At 30.0% G+C, this 20177-nt stretch overlaps 1 protein-coding gene across 1 annotated transcript in view; it reads left to right on the top strand.

The window, feature by feature from the left end:
- Positions 1-3524: 3524 nt before the first annotated feature.
- LOC129938696 (homeotic protein Sex combs reduced) overlaps positions 3525-20177 on the top strand; it is a 107986-nt gene continuing 91333 nt past the window's right edge. The window contains exon 1 of the mRNA XM_056046391.1: positions 3525-6167. The gene's annotated coding sequence lies outside the window, so the exon portion shown is untranslated. The remainder of the gene's footprint in view (positions 6168-20177) is intronic.

Genomic DNA, 20177 nt, shown 5'->3' with positions numbered 1-20177 from the left:
TATTACATCAAGCTTCGTGTGTATTTTTTTAATTTAATTTATAACCTTATTTATTTTATTTTGTTATATTTTGTTTTATTTAATTTAAATTTATATTATTTCGTTTAGAAAAAGAGTGATTAGAAGAAAATTTACATACTTTTATACCTTTAGGAACTCAAGAATTCCATACCTTACGTTTCAATCTAAAATTGGCTACGATAAAGAGAGACAGTGCCATTTTCAATATAGTCATTTTACTTAAGTGTTTCTTTAACTTCACTTCATATTTCTTTTTCGGATCAATGTGTCTACTTTTATTTCACTGATTTGACGTTAGAATCAAAATTTTATTAGATTTGCTTTTGGTCTATAAAAATGATCGTTTATTGAAATTATATAATCATGCAACTTTTAAAAATTCCTGCATATCCGTGTTTAAACACGGACATATGTCATACCAGACCCCTGAGTTTAATCTTCCATGCGGGGGATTCAATACATCTTTCAAGAGTAATTTTTTTCGTATTCCGTAGAAAAACTGTAGGTTAGGTATCTCTTTTATTTTTGCTATAACGCGCATTTAGGAGTGAGGAATGGTTGAGAGTTGTAAGACCACTAGGATCTGGCTTTCCACGAGTTTTAGCTCCACCAAACGCATTTGTTCTACTAAAAATTAATATGTAAATGATAATACAGGGTCCGGCAAAAAGATCTCCCATATTTCAAAAGGCAATGACAGATAAATAAACAATTTAACAGAAAATGTTATTAATTTTTTTTAAATAAAATTCGATGCCATTTTACATTGAATAAAATAATTACTTAGTTTTAAACATTAGCATTATCTGTAAATAGCTTTAAATATAAACGTCTAAAAATACGGGAGGTTTTTCTGTCGGACCCTGTACATTAGAATAAATCTTATTCTATAGTTAAAATCCTTTCTTAACAAGAATAAAATAATGGTGCATTTGGGTGTATACGCATTCTTTTTTATTTTTGTTAAATTCGAATAATTTGTATCAATTGCATAATTCATAGTTATATAATTCATTCTGAAGTTCTAGTTATATTTTTCTTTAAATCATGTATAGTTTAAATTTTTCAAAATACAATTTTTTTTTGAAAATTTAAGCAGAATATAAGTCAAAGATGTATCCGACGGATTTATTTATTTTATTTATAACGTTTGCTTGATAAATAACTTTAAACCATAATTTTGAATTCTACCACAACAATTATAATGTCAATCAGAGTTATTGTCATAGCTTCGAGTTTGATTAATTCAAATTATGTTGTCCTCTATCAAATTTTCCGAGAAATTATTTTCTCATTATTGAATTAAAAATGTATAGAATCATTAATTTATTGCATTCATCAATAAAACAACCTGCAACACAATAATTCTTGTAGGGTTGACTTTAAAATTCTAGATTCCCAAATCTGAGAAATTATAAACAAACAGTCAATTCTTCAAGCAAAATACAACAAATTGTGTCCAAAAGAGATTATTATATTATTTCATAATTAAACTTTTCATTTATTCATTTTCATTGAGAGTTCTCTCATCTACATCCGAACTAATCAATCACAATTAAAATTATAAACAAACATCATCAAAATAAAAAAAAATGTTATCCAAATCAACATAAAATATTCCCACAATCCAAAATCAAATGGACATTTAATTGCAAGCATTTTTCATTTTCGCTCCTCCAATGCTTATACATAGATAAAAATTTACAAATTTGAATGACAAAAAAAAAAACAGAAATAAATGAAGAACAAAAGACAATAAAATATCTTCAACTCGCGTGTGTTTACTTTTTCAAATACTTGGTAAATTGAAAATAAATTCACAAAAATAACACAAAATAAAAACCCAACAAAACAATAAGAAAAATTCTGTTTTATAAAATTAACTTCCATTATTGTCTTCCTAATGAATATACCATATAGGTTCATAAAGGTTTCTAGACATAACATAGACATGATGTGTGTTTTATTCAATCAAAAAAACAAACCACATCTATAAGTTCAATCAAACACTATTGTCATTTTTGATCATCACAAATTTATAACATCATTTTGTGTCAAAACTGTCTATAAACGGAAAGAAAATATAAAAAAAAATATCTAAATAAAATATAAAAGACAACAAATTTATTTAAATGAACACAAATCAAACTTTAGAATAGCTAGAGCTCGAAAATTAATACATTGTTGGGTCTCTATGAATATGGGTATAAAGTCTAGACACTTTTGAGCTTTTTCAAAAAAATAAATAAATTACTTAAATAATCTTTTCATCGCACATATCTACCTTCCTACACGCATAATAATATAATATGTACCTAATATATCCGCATATAGAACCTAAATGTGTATAGATATGGATACCTATACGAAAAGATACCCTCGTGAAATTTATTATTTTTAAAATACACATCATAAATTTAATTTTGTTTCTCTATAGATACCAGCCAAAACAATAATCAATCTCTGCTTTTCATGCAAGTAATTAAATGGAAATTAAACATTAAATTGCGACATCATTGGCCCGACTAGAAATATATACATATGTTAATACGTATAGATACAAAACTTTAAGATACAAAAGGTTAGTATTGTGTATATCTAAATTAGTTTTCTAGAGGTGTATTTGTATCTATACACGCACAAAAAAGGCGTACGTATAAGTATTTGAGATAGAATTCACAAATAAGATAATGATTATGACTTGAATTATTATTTTTATAAATCTTGTTGTGAATGCAATTTATAGGGAAAAGATATATCTATCTATTTATATGTCAAATGACACCGCACTACACATCGCTGCCGTCGTGTTGTTGATGTCAAAATGGATATTTCAACAGGATAATCAAAAATTTCACACTATTGATAGAGTGTGTGCGGTGCGGTGCGTGGTGTGGTCAAAAACTTAAAAGAACTATAATAATAACAATAATCATCATTTATTGCGGGCGGTCGAACGGTGCGCGATATAAAGATGAAGAAAACCCATAGGCAAACGAAACGACACGGTAATGGTGGCGGTAGGGTAGAGGGATACACCTATATGTAGAAGCACAAACAAAACCTACCGAAAAGCAATAATAATCTTCAATAATAATGTATCTTTGAAATACACCTTAAATTCATCGTACACGTCGGTTCGGTTGAATATCTACTACCTGTTCCATCATCATCATCATCATCACCATCAAATCGTGTATCTTTTTCACTCTTTCACAAGTTCCCATGATTCTGTCGATTTTTCTCTCGGTGGGCGTGGCTTGAGTGTGTTAAAAGTAGACAGCATGAACATTCTTTCTCACTCTGACGAATGATTTACAACCCTCAACTCTTCCGTTTTGGTTGGTTTTTCATTCAAGTTCCCTCTTCTCTTGATAATTTATATCAAGACTATATATACCAATCCAATTCGAATTTTCGAAGTTTCATGGACTTTGATAGTGTATGTGTGTGTTTGTAGGTGTGTGTGAAGTCGTAAAAAGTAATGAAGTATTATCTACCATCATTCGACAGTGTCACATTGCATTGATATCCACTTGTGATTGCAGGCGGTGATGGTGGTGGGTTGTAACTAAAAACACAAAACGAAACCCTCTTTTTGTATCTTGTATCTCAAAGCTCTCTCCCGTCTCACCCAGACCCAGCCAGCCAGCCATTGCTGCACATTGCTCACCGGAATAATCATTGAATTTTTCCACTTAGTAGGTACTACCTTCTAAAGTATCTAAAGAAGAAAAAACTTCACTGTGTGTTTTGTTTTATGTATTTCGAAAAAAAGTGGAGGTAAATAAAGAAAAGAAAAGATAAAAAAAAGTATCTTTGTGTGGTGGCGCGCAAATACAACAACAAAAATAAAATCTTACAAAAAAAAAGTATATATCTATCTATGAACAGAAAAAAAAGAACAACCTCGAATTGGATGGAATTTCGAAAAAATAAATAAAAATCTATCCATTCTTTTCGTTTGTATAGAAGTGGTGGATACTCGCGTATATTAAGAGTGTAGAGGTATAGAAAAAAAGAAAAAGACAAATAAAAAAGTATCTTTGCCGGGCTGAAAAACAACACGAAAAGTATCTACGAACTATACGACTATACGAGTCGAACAAGTAGTAGCTCTAGATTTAGTAAGTACTCTTGGTCTCGAACTCGGTGCTGCTGCTTTTTTGACTATTGTCGTTCGTCTCTTGGTGTAGTTCTTCTTTGGTCGTGGTCGTCGTTCAAGTCATCGTCTTGGCCGTCGTCGTTGTCGCTGATGTTGTTTGTGTCGTTGTCGTTTTCGTCGTCGTCGTCTTGGATGTAGTTTTTGTTATTATTGTATCGTAAACGTCATCCCAATCCCAACCAACGAGAAACCCAAAAAGAAAGAAAAAATAAAACACCACGAAATACCAACATACCTAAAAAGTATCTGTGTGTCCGTGTATCAGTGTGTGCGTGTGTGTGTGTATAAAACGAGAGGGAATAATAAACGAATATTAACGAATGAAGAATGAAATAAGTACAACCAACCAACAAAAAAAATAAAAATAAAACAAAAAAAAGAAAAGAAGTATCTTGTAGATACAATTGTATTTTTATATCACGTCATATACCTACGTACCACATATATACATACATATACTCATACCCATTTGTCGTGTATCATTTTATTGATGCTCAGATATTTTTGATTTGAATTATGCCCAACTAGTCAAACTGAATCGTTGGCGCTTCGAGCACGTATTCGCGGAAAAACCATTTGTTTCAATATTATTATTCTTTTTTTTCACTGCTTTAAATTCAAATACCTAAAGGTATTCATATAAAATACCTTTTATATGGGTACCGTTTTGAATCTTATTCCGATTGTGATGCGGTTTTGGATTTTTCATATTTAAGATAAATGCGTTTGTGAATCGCACGTGAATGTCAAACAAACAATTAAATTAAATTGGCAAAACAAAGAATTATTATTAAACTTTTTGTTGTTGTTGGATAATCCTCTCTATATTCTATACAGAAAACAATACTTATGCACCTGTCGCGCGGAAAGGATAATTCAACTCTTATTGGACTGAATTAAAAAAATAGAAATAAAAGAAAGGACCAAATTTGTGTTGTGTTGTCTTACCCTCTTTTTCGAATTGAAAAGTAATACATTTTATTTTTGGACTTGGAATTTCTGTTCGAAATGATTGTGTGTTTATTATCAAGGTAGCAGCCACCAGCAGGAGAAGTTACATTTTATCTTAAATATTATATAAAAGACTCGGTGTTTAACCATGTTTCTTCGTCGGAATGGATAATTGTGTCCAACGGACTTTGTGTTTTTTGGAAAAAAAGAAAACTATGAAAAGTGTATCTAAACCTACCTTCAATGTAAACGGAAATTATAAGAAACTATATAGGATATACCTACCTAACTAAAAACATTGGTATCCTTATAGCTAAAGGATCTATACCTTTTCAATAAGATACTTTTGGTCAATTAGATCAGTGATAGGTTAAACTTCTTCGCATATCATCACAAACAAAAACAGATCCGAAAAGTGTATACGTGTGTTTGTGTTTACGTATCTCATATATCGACTCTAAGAGTTTGTTTCCTTTAAGATTTGGATCTCTATTTTCACTTTGGTTATAGGTTACAGCCTCTATAACAAGAAGGTAGATTTATGTGCAATGATCCTGTTTGCAGTATATTGTTGGATGTTTGATTTATAACTATAACTTACAACACAACCTTAACTTCGTATACGGCAAACGGTGACGACGGGTTGTTCTTCTGTTCTCGCTCTTGAAGAAAAAGATATAAATTATATTTTATTTTGTTTTTTTTTTTTTCGAATTTTGGTTTCATAAAAGAAACAAGTGTTTAATTGTATATCTATGTTATGGATAAATATTGTACAAAAAGTGTCATTCAGTAAGATCATTGATCGATCATCAACGAAGCTATAAATATAAATATTTTTGAAAATAAAATTATACGAAAACAACTGAAATAAGAAAAACCACTTGAAATATTTATAATAATAATTGCAAGTGATATCTATACCATCTATTTAAAAACACGAATAGAGGTGGATTTCGATTTTGAAAAATATAGGAACTTCCTATAAATTTGACTTATATATTAATCGATAACAAGGATCTTAAAAAGGGTAAGTTTTGATGTTATTATTTGATTAGATATTTATACTTACTAACTTTTCTGGAAAAGGATTTGAGAGAACGCAATCCACAGCTTTTTTAGAATTTAGCAAATTTAATGCAATCAAATAAAACATTAGATAAGTAGGTGCTTACCTAATAGAAGATTTTTAAAAAAAGAACCTACCTACTTATTTCTTATGTATCAAAAACAACACTGATTTATGTTGGTATCAATTAATTTTTGTTTTGAAAATAAGCAGTTTTCGATTTCAACGATACATTGTTTTTGTTCATATTTCATATGCATAATTTTCTTTAAAAATGCGATAAGCCCAACATTTATGTAAAGTTGATAAAAAAGGCCTTGAACATATTTTGCTCTCACAGAACGTTAAACAAGTTTATTTTAAAAAATACGTAAATTTCATATAATTTTTATGAAATACATTCATTAATTAGACACTGCATTTGTATATGTTGTTCGTGTCTCTTATATGGTCGAAACTCAAAATCCATCAAATTGAATTCAGAACTTCATATTTATGAAACAAATACCATTTTTCAAATCTATAGATGACCCTTTTTCCAAAACAAAATATATCTTGCCAAAATAATATGTATATAACAATATAATAATAATAAATACCATCGTAGAAACAATGATAACTTTAAAACATCTTTGGAGTAAATTTTTTTCAACTATCGCCGTTCATAGCTTTTATGAAAAAGCCTTTTTTAGAACCGATTTTAAAATGGAACTCTTCTTAACTTTTCTTCTCAATGTTCCGATATATTCAGTTAAAAGGTATATAAACAATTTTCAGAGAATATTCTTAACAACATAAAGTTGTTTATATACGATTTTAGTTTTATTGCAACATAAATCCAAACCCTTCGGATAACTTCTTCGCCCTTATAAATTGCAACTTCTACAATGTACGCATGTAAAAAGATGATAAAGGGGCTTAGTTTTCAAAATGGACCTAAAGTAAGGCTAACAACATTAAAATAAATTGGAGTGATTATTTATTATTATAACATATTTGCTTATTGCTGGTGCCTTATACCACTTTCCATATGAAAAACGGAAATTATTTATATTTTAAGAATTCAATATAAAGAAATAATGGCTTAAAAATCTGTAAAACATTTAAAGGTAGATCTGTTTTTGAACACTTCATGATTCATTACTTCAAATAATTTTAAATAATATAACCCACGTCATATATCTTCAGAGGTAGTCTAATGCGGCGGAAGCGTTCAGCTAGCTTTAACGCCAGAGCAATGATTGCTTCGAAACAAAAACCAATGATGCTGATAGCTTGTAAACCGCTCAAATAAGTCAATAAAAGTTATTTAATTTAAATAAATCGTGACTTAAAAATTGTCTTTACTCAATTTTCGGCAATTTTCCTTATGTCGAAGTAATTTTCATTTCAATTCAAAGACAACAAACATCTAAATTTCTCATGCGGTTAAAAAACGTTAATAGCCCGTTGAAAACTAGGGATAAGTGACTTACAGCTCTCAACTATTGCTGTGTGAAAGAATTCTTGTCAAGGATATAGATGACCTACAGTTTTAAAGCTAATCCGAATGGCTAATTTGCGAAAGTACTTTTCATGACAAGAATTACACTTGAAGGATTTGCCAATTCCTCGCCAGAGGCAGTACCCTTGCAAAACAAAACTTTGAATGGTACAGGCAGGGTTTGAACCCGAGAGTTCTGGCAATACAGTGCTATGCACTTTTTTTTAAAATTCATTTTTATTAATTTTATCTTAAACTACCTTAAAGCTAGACAAAAATTCATAAAACTAGCCTAATTAACCATAACTTACAAGTAAGTTACTGGTCCCATACAGTCTAACTATCACACCACGGGTACTGCTGTTATCTTTTTAGAATATCATGGTTATATTAGATTTTCAGGAAAAATAACTTACTTTTATAGAAAAAAAAGGAAAAATGAACTATGCCAATAATGCCAATTGTTTTGAACATTAATTCTAGATTTCAGGACAAACTCAAGGACTGAATAGGCTTGTTATATATACATTAATTTATTATCAGCATAAACGTACATTTTTTCAATGTAGAAACGAAGCATCAACCCAATCGCTGCAATGTTAAATCAATCATCAAATCTTATAAAGTTGATAAATTGATTAAATGCAGTACCGAATTATTTTTTTGTTTATAATTAGCGAGCACTTAAAGGAGTTTGTATAGGTACCTTTAATATGACAAAGACACAGCGTGAGCATTAGGAAAAGAGGGGAGAAATAAGCTACTCGTATTATTTTACGAGTAGCTTATTTGTACAAAATTAAATTAAATTTAAGACATTTTTTTTACACAACATTAATAAATATTTGCATTTAAAATTTTAACAAAAGGAAAATATACCGAAATAACCAAAAAATATAGAAATTTTATTTCCAAAAAACACCAACAAGTACATTTCTAAAAATAAGATGTGATTGTAAGAAGTGTTGCAATCATGAGCTTCAATAAATTATGTATTTTCAATGTATGCTATTGCTTCAGAACCACAGTTTCTTTATATAAAGTCATTAACCTTTTAATCTTCAGGAACTAAAGCAAAACACCTACAAACCTTCTATATGAATTTTTTATAATATCAAAGAAGAAAATAACATCATCTAATTTTTCTAAAGCCTAAAAACTGAGAAACGTTTTTGAATGGAAAAGCAAATCCCCTTACAAATCAAGTTTTAAAATATTGTTAATTATGCATCCATCGGTAAAATGGCCGTCGGCATGTTAATTCCTAAGCACATGTGATTGGTTAAATTGGGCCTTAAATTAATAAATATTTATAATAAATTTGAATATTTAATGCAAATTATAAAATACCTAATTTAAAAAATATTAACTGGTTATTAGTGAAATGAAATATGAAAACCGTCAAGAAATATTAAATTAGGATACAAATTTAGCAATATCCGTTATGTTGTCGAAAACTATAAAGGTACTAAACTATTTTACTGATAATATAGTTTACAACAGCTTTCAGTTGTTTTAAGCTTAGCAAGTTTTATAAATAAATGTTTGTTATTTTCAATATTCTTATTTTTTTTCAGTAAAGATTAATTAAAAAAAAAACACTAAAAACACAATGAAACAAAATAGTTGCAATTTATTTAAAAATGTACCTGCATTTAATATTAAAATATTGTATATATTCAAATAAATTACGTTAGAAAAACTTGCCTTACGTTGACAATTACACCTGTTTCAGTATAGTTATATGATTTCCTTCTCTACTTAAAAAGACTTATGACCTACCAATCATTAATATTTCAAATAATTTTAAACATCGTAGAACAAGTTTTGATTTTTTGTATATTTATAATAAAATAAAATTGAATAAAACAAGATTTTCTCGATCTATAATAATAATTAAAAAAATACGTTAATTTTCATATGTAGGGGCATTAATTTAATTTGATTAATAGTTCAACAGACTTTAGATGACATAAAAGTTTTTTTTGTTGTTGTTCAAATGGAAACGATTAAATGAAATGATTAAAGATTATATTTGATTTAAATATATGTTTATATTAATTTATATCTTTAATTTGAATAAACTAATTCAGAGCTTTTAGTTCACATGTGTTTAAAAACAGTTTTTTAATAGTTTATATCGTATATATATGTATTTATCAAGTCGCATTAGGATAAACTTAAATTAATAAGACCGATTTTATGAAGTTTAATAAATACGTATATGCATATAAGCTACTTTATTTTTGATGGGCATATATAAAAGGTATGAGCTACTTAAGTATTAATCCTATTTTGTTAACTTAAAAGTTGAAGTAAAATTTTATGATAAAGATTATAAAACTTGTTATGTTGGCGCTTGAAAGAAGACTTCTTCTTCTCTAAGTCATTCAAAATTATTCTCATTGACATTCCTGTGATATGGTGTTTTGCTAAGAAAATATTACAGCATCAAGAAAATATTTATGCACACTTTACGGCGGTTTTCAAAAACAGTCAAGAACTTGAAAAAATCTACCGTTTTTTGTTAACTTCGAACAGAACGATTCCATTTTGAAATGTGCTATTAAAATCAAAAACGAATAAGAGTTTGCTGTAGTTGAAGAATGTATGTTAAGCATAAAATTTGGAAAAGGCTTCAGTGACTTTCTAGGGATAATAGTAATTTAAAGGGTAAAGGTAATAGATAAGATGTACGAAGTTAACATAAACTTTAAAAGCAATTATAGATCAGTTGTACGCCCGATTTAATTATTTAATAATTTTCTTATATATTTTTTGAAGAAATAAATAATAAAAGTACTTTCTTCACTGTAAGAGTTTTTCAATAAGGATAAGTTGATACTATCGGTATATGAGGTGACAATGGCTGAACATTAAACACTAATATGGTTTCCATTAAGAATTCACAATTTAAGATTGAAAAAACAAGTGTGAAGAGATCTATACAGTAATAAACAGTGAAAAATGATATCAGATAAACTAGTATACGGTTGAATTACGAAATCGTTTCGATCACATTTTGGATGACCTATTCATGAATTCCATCTTAAAGGTATTGTTTCGGACGTGGCTCCAAAGATAAACAAATTTAAATGAGTTGAACTCAATTGTAGTCACCATTTCGAGACTTATCACCACCTCATCAACGTCATTTTCTTCTGATTTGTTCAATAATATTAACCAAAATACTTACTTCAGCTTCATTTCCGTATTAGTATGGTCCAAACACACCGCTAGCCAAAAAAACTGCACCAAATAGTGATAGGTTAAGTTTTCCGAGCCACAATTTAAATAAATGTTTATATTAATACAATTTTTTTTAGACCAAAGTGGGTCTCTTTATTAAAGATTAATTTTCGACAAAAATCCTGATCACTTTTATGCACCTAAAGGATACATGAAAGTTATCACTACGTTACTGCTTTTCGATCGATATATAGGTAAGTTCTTATGTTAACTGCAATTTAAAATCTTAAGATCTAATTCATTAATAATGTAATATTTTGTGGCAAAAATTGACGAGGAATCGGCAAAATGGCTTTACGTCAATAATATACGGGCTATACATCAGCAATAATAAAGACAGTTTTTCTTAAGCTTACGGTTCGGATTGAACACATCATCTTGTTCCAACAGTTCCAATTTTCCACTAGTTTTACTATTTCCGACGGAGAAGACTCGAAAGTTTTTTACTTTTGCAAACTGCGTGACATCAAATTTTTCACCATTTTTGTAATAAATTGTAACAATTCCAATCTGTCGTAAAAGCAAATATTTTATATAATTAGTAATTTCGTAGCTTTTACTTGTCAAATGTGAAAATATGACAACTTTAAGGTTGAAATTTACTCAAATTGCGAGTTATTCAAAATGAAACCTCTAATTGCGTAAAACCTTTTAGTATCATTTTGGGTAGATTTTTTGATAAAACGTGTCATTTATCTGCGAGTGGTATAAATTTTAGTTACACTTTTGAAGTTATTTCAAGTAGGTATTAAAATTTTAATTTTTTAAATAAAAACATAATTTTGGTATTAAGTTATAAGTATAGTTACGTTTATTCCATTTCAACACCATCCTACTCTTAAATTGGAAGGCTTTTAAAATGTAGTCAAATACTATATGTATATAAAGGTTTTGGTTTTTTCCGTTCTAGAACCTCTTATATAAGTAAGCCGTCTCCCATAAATAAAGCTTACTACATTTTATATGTCAAAAATCACTTTTGTCGCGTATGATCGTGAAGTGTTAATCAGTTATTTTAGTTTTTTAAGCTTTGTCAAAAGATTTTCTCACTTATAAGGAGTTGCAATTGAAAATCCCCAATAGTCTTCAAACTTTCCTTCAACGGTCATTTCGAAAAATTAGGATACAGCAATCTTTTTATGCATTTTAGGGCATCAAAATACTAACTCTGCTTAAAATCTTGAGTAAATTTTTGAAAACATCAACATTTTTCTTTACGTTATTTTTACTTCTAATATTTGAAATTATTGTAATCGATTCGTTTGGTAGAATGGAAAATTTTGACATTTTGCGATGTTTCAAGGTCCCTATGGAATTTAAATTAAAAGTTGGACAAATCTCAAAAACCCACAGAGAAATTGAATTCAAATAAATTCGATTGTTAAACAATTCAAACAAATTGCCAAAAATACAAATTTTAAAAATGTACAAATGTATATTTTGGCAAAGATTAAAGTTATTAGCTTTGAGCTTTCATTTCATAAACAAAAAATGTGTACACCTTTTTAAATTTCAAGAAAGTTCCAATGAACTGTTTCTTTTTTATAAAAAATAAGAACTAACAAAAAATATAACAAACAATTACTAAAAATTGATTTTAGGCAAATGAAGGTATGGGCTTTAGAGTATTGTTCTTTTTATAAATCCAATTTATAATTTTTTATAAATAATACAAACTTTAAGAAAAATTCTACCAAAATTTTTACAAAAATTGGTTTTCGCATAAAATATTTAGTTCAAAATCAAAATCAAATGGGGTGGCGCAACAGTCCGTTGTGAACCAGGGCCTAGTGACTTACAACTCTCAACCATTCCTGTGTGCGAGTACTGTTGTCAGGAATGGAAGGGACCTACAATTTAAGGCCGAATCCGAACGGCTATATTTAGTTAACAAAAAATATATTGAAATAAAACTTATTTTATGTATATTCAGAATATTGTTCTTAACTTAAAGTTATTTTTTTTTGAAAAATAAAATTCACAGCAATTTTTTTTTAACAAAAAACAAAATCTAAAATTTGGTTTTAAAACAAATATCTTTAGAATCAAAGAAAGATATTGAATTTAAACATTTTTATCTTACAAGAAAAATCGACAGACAAGCACGTTTGGACAGTTATCAGTGTGGATCGCATCCCAGCCTCTTTTTTTTGTATCTAAAAATAATTAAAACTAGTTTTCTCTAAGAAACCAAATCTGAATCCTTATCCGTATATAAAATTCCATAAAGTGCAACTATTATCTTCCTGTATATAGAACAAATGAACCTTTTGTTCCAATTATCACCACAGGAGTCTTTGTTGATAGATATTCTATTATGCAACATGGAACATCCAATATAATCATAATATGGTGCACTATCTGTAACCCACCTAATTTCTCTCCGCATGTCACTATTCTCTTTGTTTTCTTTGCGTAAGAAAATAGAAAATAGTGATCAATATCAAGTAGTGGCTAATTGAAGTTCATATATATAACAGGGTTTTATATACCTACAAATAAAAGTGCCACATGTTGGTCAGTAAAAGTCAGGGTGTCCATTTGGGTTGCGACAATTATTTCCAATACATAAATACACCTATAGGTAGTATGACAAAAGAAAAATGGGAATTTTTCACGTTCCGATGAATAGAAACGTGGCGGTTGGTGGCGGCATTGGTACCCATATATAGCAATACTTATAGTCACTAAGGTTAAATATGTAGCGCCTGGTCTTCTGGCGGTCAGGTCAGCCTGCACGCACTTTATTAATAAAACAAGAACACAAAATAGAAATGAAATATAAATTCTTGACTTTCTTTCATACAAATACAAAATACAATATACCCAGTCTATATAGCCACTTGGATAACGCGTGTATGACGTATGTTAATTTAAAGGACTTTCCGTCTTTGAGATTTATGACTTTTTTTTTCTTTTCATAGAGCTCCTCCATACTTTTCCTTAACTAGAACGCAAATAAATTCCTCGTCTTGATAAGATACACGCAATACCTGCTATAAATCCTCCTGTACGCCTACGCACATTTATACTAAACCTATTCATATCATTCGAAAGGAGAAAGCTTATGAATGAATTAAAAGGACATTATTCCAAATTCGAAAATGATTTAAACACACACTCCTTATACCTTTTTATGGAATGTTTATACAGAAAAAAAAGACAAACATCATTTACAAAAATACCAATTGAATAATTGTGTGATGAAACCATAAATATTGTCATAATGACGACATGACAACAACCTCCCTTGTCCTGGATGTTGAATGAAAAACAAGAAAATAAAAACGATAAATCATCTCCGATTTATGATGTATCTTTCTACACTCTGATGACGATAATGTCCTCAGCACGGGTGACCACAAGGGCAATTAACAAAACTAAATACAATATCATATCAAGGATCATCAGGACATCCATCGTGCAACTACTACCGAATCTCAGCAAAGCAACATATTTGGGCACAACAAACAAAGCAACAAATCGAGAGGACAACAAACAAAATGAGAAGAAAAAATAAAAACATAACCTCAACAAACTAAAAAATTATTTATGACTATTTTTATGAGGTGCTTACAAATTTTTATGAGTATTTAATGGACCCATCTTTCACGCCGCGCCGCACCGCACCAAACGACCTACCGCCCGGCGTTTTGGGCCAAAGAAATTTTGTTGTTTGTTTTGTATGTTGTGTAAATGGTGGTCTCGGTGATAATTTTTTGTGTGTTGTTGTTTTTTGAAATTTATGACATTGCCACGAGTCCATGAAAAATGATTTCCCGCAAAAGGTATATAAACTGCATTTTCTCACCATTGGAATTTTAGGGGATGAACCTATTTTGCCCTTCGAAGATCGTACCGCAAAGTAATCATTTTCCAAGATCAAGATGCTCCTTTTGTTTCGTATATTTTGGGTGTCAAGCCATCGATTGATTTATGGATTTTTGTAGACTTCTTACAATCTCATTTGATTTGGGTTAGCCACTGAGGAAGGATTAAAAACAAAAAAGATTTTGACGCATGTATATTTTTATGCATGATCAAATATTCAAAACGTCTTAAGATAAAAAAAAGAAACAAAATATTTATTCAATATGCCTTTGGCACAGAAGCTGCAGATATACGAACTATGAACAAATAAAACAAAAATTAAATACACAATATACTCAAACCAAATGACAGAAAATAATTTATAGCCATAGCAGCAGCCTGGGCTTGTCTTTTTAGTGACTTTTTCTTCGGGGATTTAATTAACACCAATTGATCTGTATGTCGCTCTTCGAAACAATTTCAAATAATTTATGGTAATTCCTTCTTCTGATGTTTGGCATATACTGGTGGGGTTTTTTGATATGACTTTTGTTGTTTTTGTTGTTGTTGTATGATGCTGATGATGAGAAGTTTTATAGAAAATTTAAATACTTAATTGATTCGTTTTGCGTTAATAGAGCAACAACAACAAAGCCCCCAGTGTATAGAGCATCTTTATAAAGTTCCATTAGACTCTTTTTGTTCACATTCTAATATTTGCTTAAAGAACCATATTTTTTGTGTTCTAAAGTTAAGTAACGAACAAATTAATGACTTGTTAAGGAAATTGAATCTTAGATAAGTTGCATGTGTTATAGGTTATGTACTATACTGGTAATTAATTGATTGTTTCTTTTATAAAGAAAAACCTTATGATATCAACATTTAGGTGTTTTTTAGATTTGTTTTGTTTATTTTTGTTTGGCATTAAGGTTAATTATATATAATTATATGCATTTAAAGTTCTATTTTAAAGCCTTACGCCAGGATTTGTTTGCATTTTCCTATGTTTCACTTAACTTAAAGACTAAAAGCAATCAAAACATTTAGCTTTAGAAAGTATTCTCCAACAATAAACATATTTAAATTTACTTAAAGACACTTGGGGCTAGAGTTTATTGAGCATTAATGTCCAGTGGGCTTGTAAACCGATATTTTTTAATGGAATCTTTTGTTTGTGATATTAACTATAAAGATAAAGCTAATCGGACGATTTCGATAGATTAACTTGAGACAGAACTATCAAGAATTTTTTTTTTCAATTTAACCCACTTTGAATTTTTGAAATTAAAAATCTAGATCACATTTCATTGTCAATGAAAAATTGCTCCTTTGAGTGCTGAAGATATTATGATTATTTAAAAATGTATAAAAGGTATTAAGTTATTAACAAAAAAGTAATCAATGTTAAAAGGACAGCTTTTGTATGTAGTAACGTGCTTGTTGAATTTTGAACAGTCTAACGATGCCAAACTCTGTATGCAAGCAATTAGAAAAGTCTATTGAAAAAAGAGGTTTTATACCCCAAAAACTTAATTTTTGAAATCAACAAATTTTATGGCATATACACTTTCAATGTAATACAATTTTAAATTTTTCAATAATGTGAAAAAAACATTTCACATTCATGTAGTACGGTTTAGAAAATAATCTTTGTGCATTGCAGGCTTTATGAAATTAAGAAGAGACAACCACTTAATAGTTATGTTAAAACGACTAGAACAAAGTGTTTTTTGTATGATTATACAGGGTTATCCATTTTGTGGTTTTAAAAGTAAGCGTAAATAAAAGACTTATGTAATATAATATTACATATAAAGTTTGAAGATTGACATTCACTATACTACATCATTTAATTGCCCAGCATGCGAATTGTTGCCAGCATCGATTCTTGTGAGGTCATTTTCGATCACTTTTTAACACATATTGGGCGGTATCTCAGCCATAACTTTTAAACACGGTCTTTTTAGACCGACACAAAATTGTACAGCGGTGTCAAATCGCATAATCTTGGTGACCAGTTGATAGCGCTAAGACGTCAAGTTTAAAAAAAAAAAAAAATTGGCAGCTGCCTTTAGTTGTTGTGTGAGGTGGACTTTATATATAGAGTAAGAGGCAGTTCGCCGCCAATTCAACGTTTCCAGTGAGTGTTTTGACTCCGCCTTTACAAGAGCGAGTTAGTGATTCTATGGGACCAATCTTTTTTCGTACTCGTACTGTGGTAAAAGTTCTTAAGATCTTAACATTCATAAAATCACTGGAAGAGGTGTTCTTCAACGCTGGCAAAACCACTGTCTATTTTTCGACCGATTGCACTTACGTCCCTTCTTTCCAAGGTCATGGAAACGCTGATTAATTATCAGCTCAAGAAATATCTCGAAGATCGAATGCTTCTTAATAACCGACAATATGGCTTTCGTAGCAATAGGTCCACTGGTGATCTTTTGGCTCATCTCACCGAATAGTGAAGCAAATCTTTATATCATTTTGGAGAAAGTAAGATTATTGCACTTGATATTTCAAAAGCATTTGATAGGGTTTGGCATCAGTCTCTCTTATCAAAAATGCGTGCTTTCGGTTTTCATGAATCCCTGCTTCATTGGATTAGTAATTACATTTCGAATCGTTCAATACAAGTTGGCTTGTATGGCTTCAAGTCTTAAAACCATAATAAATGCTGGTGTGCCCCAGGGCTCTGTTTTATCTCCAATACTCTTTCTCATTTTTATTAACGATCTCCTGTCTGCAACTTCTAATCCAATACACTGTTTTGCTAACGATATCACTATTAGCTTTTCATATTCGTTTTCAGAATCACATCCCTCACCTTCGAATGTGGAACTGCAACGACAAAATATGGTAAGTTCATTAAATTCTGATCTAAACAGGATTGTACAATGGAGAATAAGAAAACACGTGGAATTTAATGCTTCGAAAACCCAATGCTGTCTTGTATCGTTAAAGCGAGATATACTCCCCCTGTAATTTTCATGGATGGCATTTGCATCGAGGAGACTGGAGATCTCGATATTCTCGGTATGTGTACCACCAGCCACCTCTTGTGGAACGATCACATACGCGATGTCGCCAAAAATGCCTCAAGGTGTTTGGGTTTTCTAGGTCGAATCAAGAAGTTCTTAGGGCTTAACGAACATTCTAAAGACTTAAAGTCTCACGGCCGAGACAGCTTACTGACCGCCCCAAACGTTAAATAAACTGTTCAGCGAACTTGGTCCATTATTTGTTTTGTATGTGGCACCTCATTTAAAGCACATGTCATGTAAGTTGAGTTCTTGATTTTTTCCTTAAAAAATGTATTATCATCGCACAAAGTTCATAGCAACGTTGCAAAAAACGGCCTAATACTTTCCCAAGTCCATAAACCACACCAAAAATTGACTTTTTTGGATGCAATAGTAGATCTGGAAATGCTTCTTGCTGCTCTCCGCTCCAAATACAGCAGATTTGATTGTTCAATTTTTCGATTAAAAAGGGCATCTTCTAGAAACTTTTCAAGGCACTATTGAATGTCGTTTGGTTGCAATTCTTGCACCAGCGATATTTTGGAAGGCTTCGTTCTTGGATCCTTCCACGATACTTTGTACTTATTAGAGTATAATGAAGAATTCAATTTCGAACGGCGGCGCTGAGCCGATAATTCACAGATGTCACTAAAATATCGTAAAAATGAGCTTCTTATGATGCGTTCTTTTACCGAAATAAATCCTTTTATACTTCCAACTACAAAATCCCTAAAAATAAGAAAATAATTTTAAGCTATATACTTAGAACAATACTTGTTCATTTTGGCTTTTTAAACTCAACAAAAGTAGAAGTAAAAGATCTCAAAAAGTATTGATACAGACTTCAAATTTCAAGGTTTTCATATTTTTCCAAGAGCTTCATCAAAAAAGTTCAAAATATTTTTTTTCTTCTAATTAAGTTCCTAAGCGAACGTACCGTGTATTCATAATACCTCCTGATCTGTATTGCATTGTGAAGTGACTGTATAACTTTGTATGCAACTAACATGTTTCTCTTAATTTGGAAACTTAAAAGTAAATTTTGTCAAAAGCCGACACCAATTGTACCTACAAGTCAAACTATTCCATTTCATGCTTAATAAGCACAATTGTACAAAGACTTCATAAGATTTTCCTTCTGAACATATTAAACTGTATATAGTGTATAGGTATAGTGTATATGGCCTCTCTTTGTATTTTCACTTGTATATTATTTGTCTTATTTTCCAAAAAGAAATCGCGTGTATTTCGTGATTCCGGCTAAAGTCGGATAGCTATCATGACATTTGTTATGTTGATGAATTAGTTTCAAGACGTACAAAAAGAATGAAACAAAAAAACGAAAAAGCGAAAAAACGAATTCCTTTCCCATAGAAACCGAAACAAATGAACTAAAATACATTTAAATTATATTTAAACTAACTTAAATACATACGAATATGTATATAGATTATATATCTGCCTATATCAGCTGAATGGTGGTTATATATGTGTACAGAGCTACAAAGATTCTTGTAAATATATATAAATATTTTTTTGAACGGAAAAGTAAAAATGGCATTTGTCAAATTAATATTTTACCAACCCCTTATGAGAGAGAACAAACGAAAATATAGTGAAGGGTTGAAACGTCAAAAATGTATAAATTCTTATAAAACAAGTCCGTTGAAATGTATGTATATTTGCATGCTATACATCGCACTATTACCTAAACTCACATTTATACACACAACATAAAGATGTATATTTAATCTTTATAAAACAAGGTAAGACTTTTGTAAATTGAATACAATTAAAAGACATTTCTAAAGCTATTTGCATTATTGTTCAGAATAATCAATTATTTTTAAACTTGAAGTAACAAATGTGTGCGATTTGAATTATTGGGCTTAAGCGTGTTATATTATAAATTTATTTATCGAGCTTGAAATACAACACGTAGGTTGATATTATTCATTGGAATATTTGTTACTTTTGTTTTGTTGGTTGGAAATTCTGTTGCTGCATTTTTGTTTTAAGTTTTACTAATTAAATGTTCTTTGAAGCAAATATTGTTGGCATTTTAAGATTGGAACTTGAATTTTCAATCAAGACTAAACAATGATGGGGGAGTCTCAAAAACTCATTGTCATTAAATCGATATCCCTGTCGGGTCTGTCACACTGTAAGTACTTTGACGTAGAACCAACCGTGAGTTGTCAAATTTGTCTAAAATTGTAAATTCTGATTTGTATTTATTTTGTTTGAAACTTAAAACTAAATAAAACTACCAAAGCCCTTGGTCATAAGAAATTAGTTATCATCGTTATGTAACTGTGACCGTCTCACTAACGTCTTTTAAAAAAAATACGGACCAATTACGCCGTCAGCCTAGGATTCACACTAAACGGTAACTTTTTGGGGATT

Source organism: Eupeodes corollae, chromosome 1 (genome assembly GCF_945859685.1).
Source record: "Eupeodes corollae chromosome 1, idEupCoro1.1, whole genome shotgun sequence".
NCBI classification, from domain to species: domain Eukaryota; kingdom Metazoa; phylum Arthropoda; class Insecta; order Diptera; family Syrphidae; genus Eupeodes; species Eupeodes corollae.
Note: the sequence above shows the minus strand (reverse complement) of the source record. Positions and strands in the feature narration are given on the sequence as shown.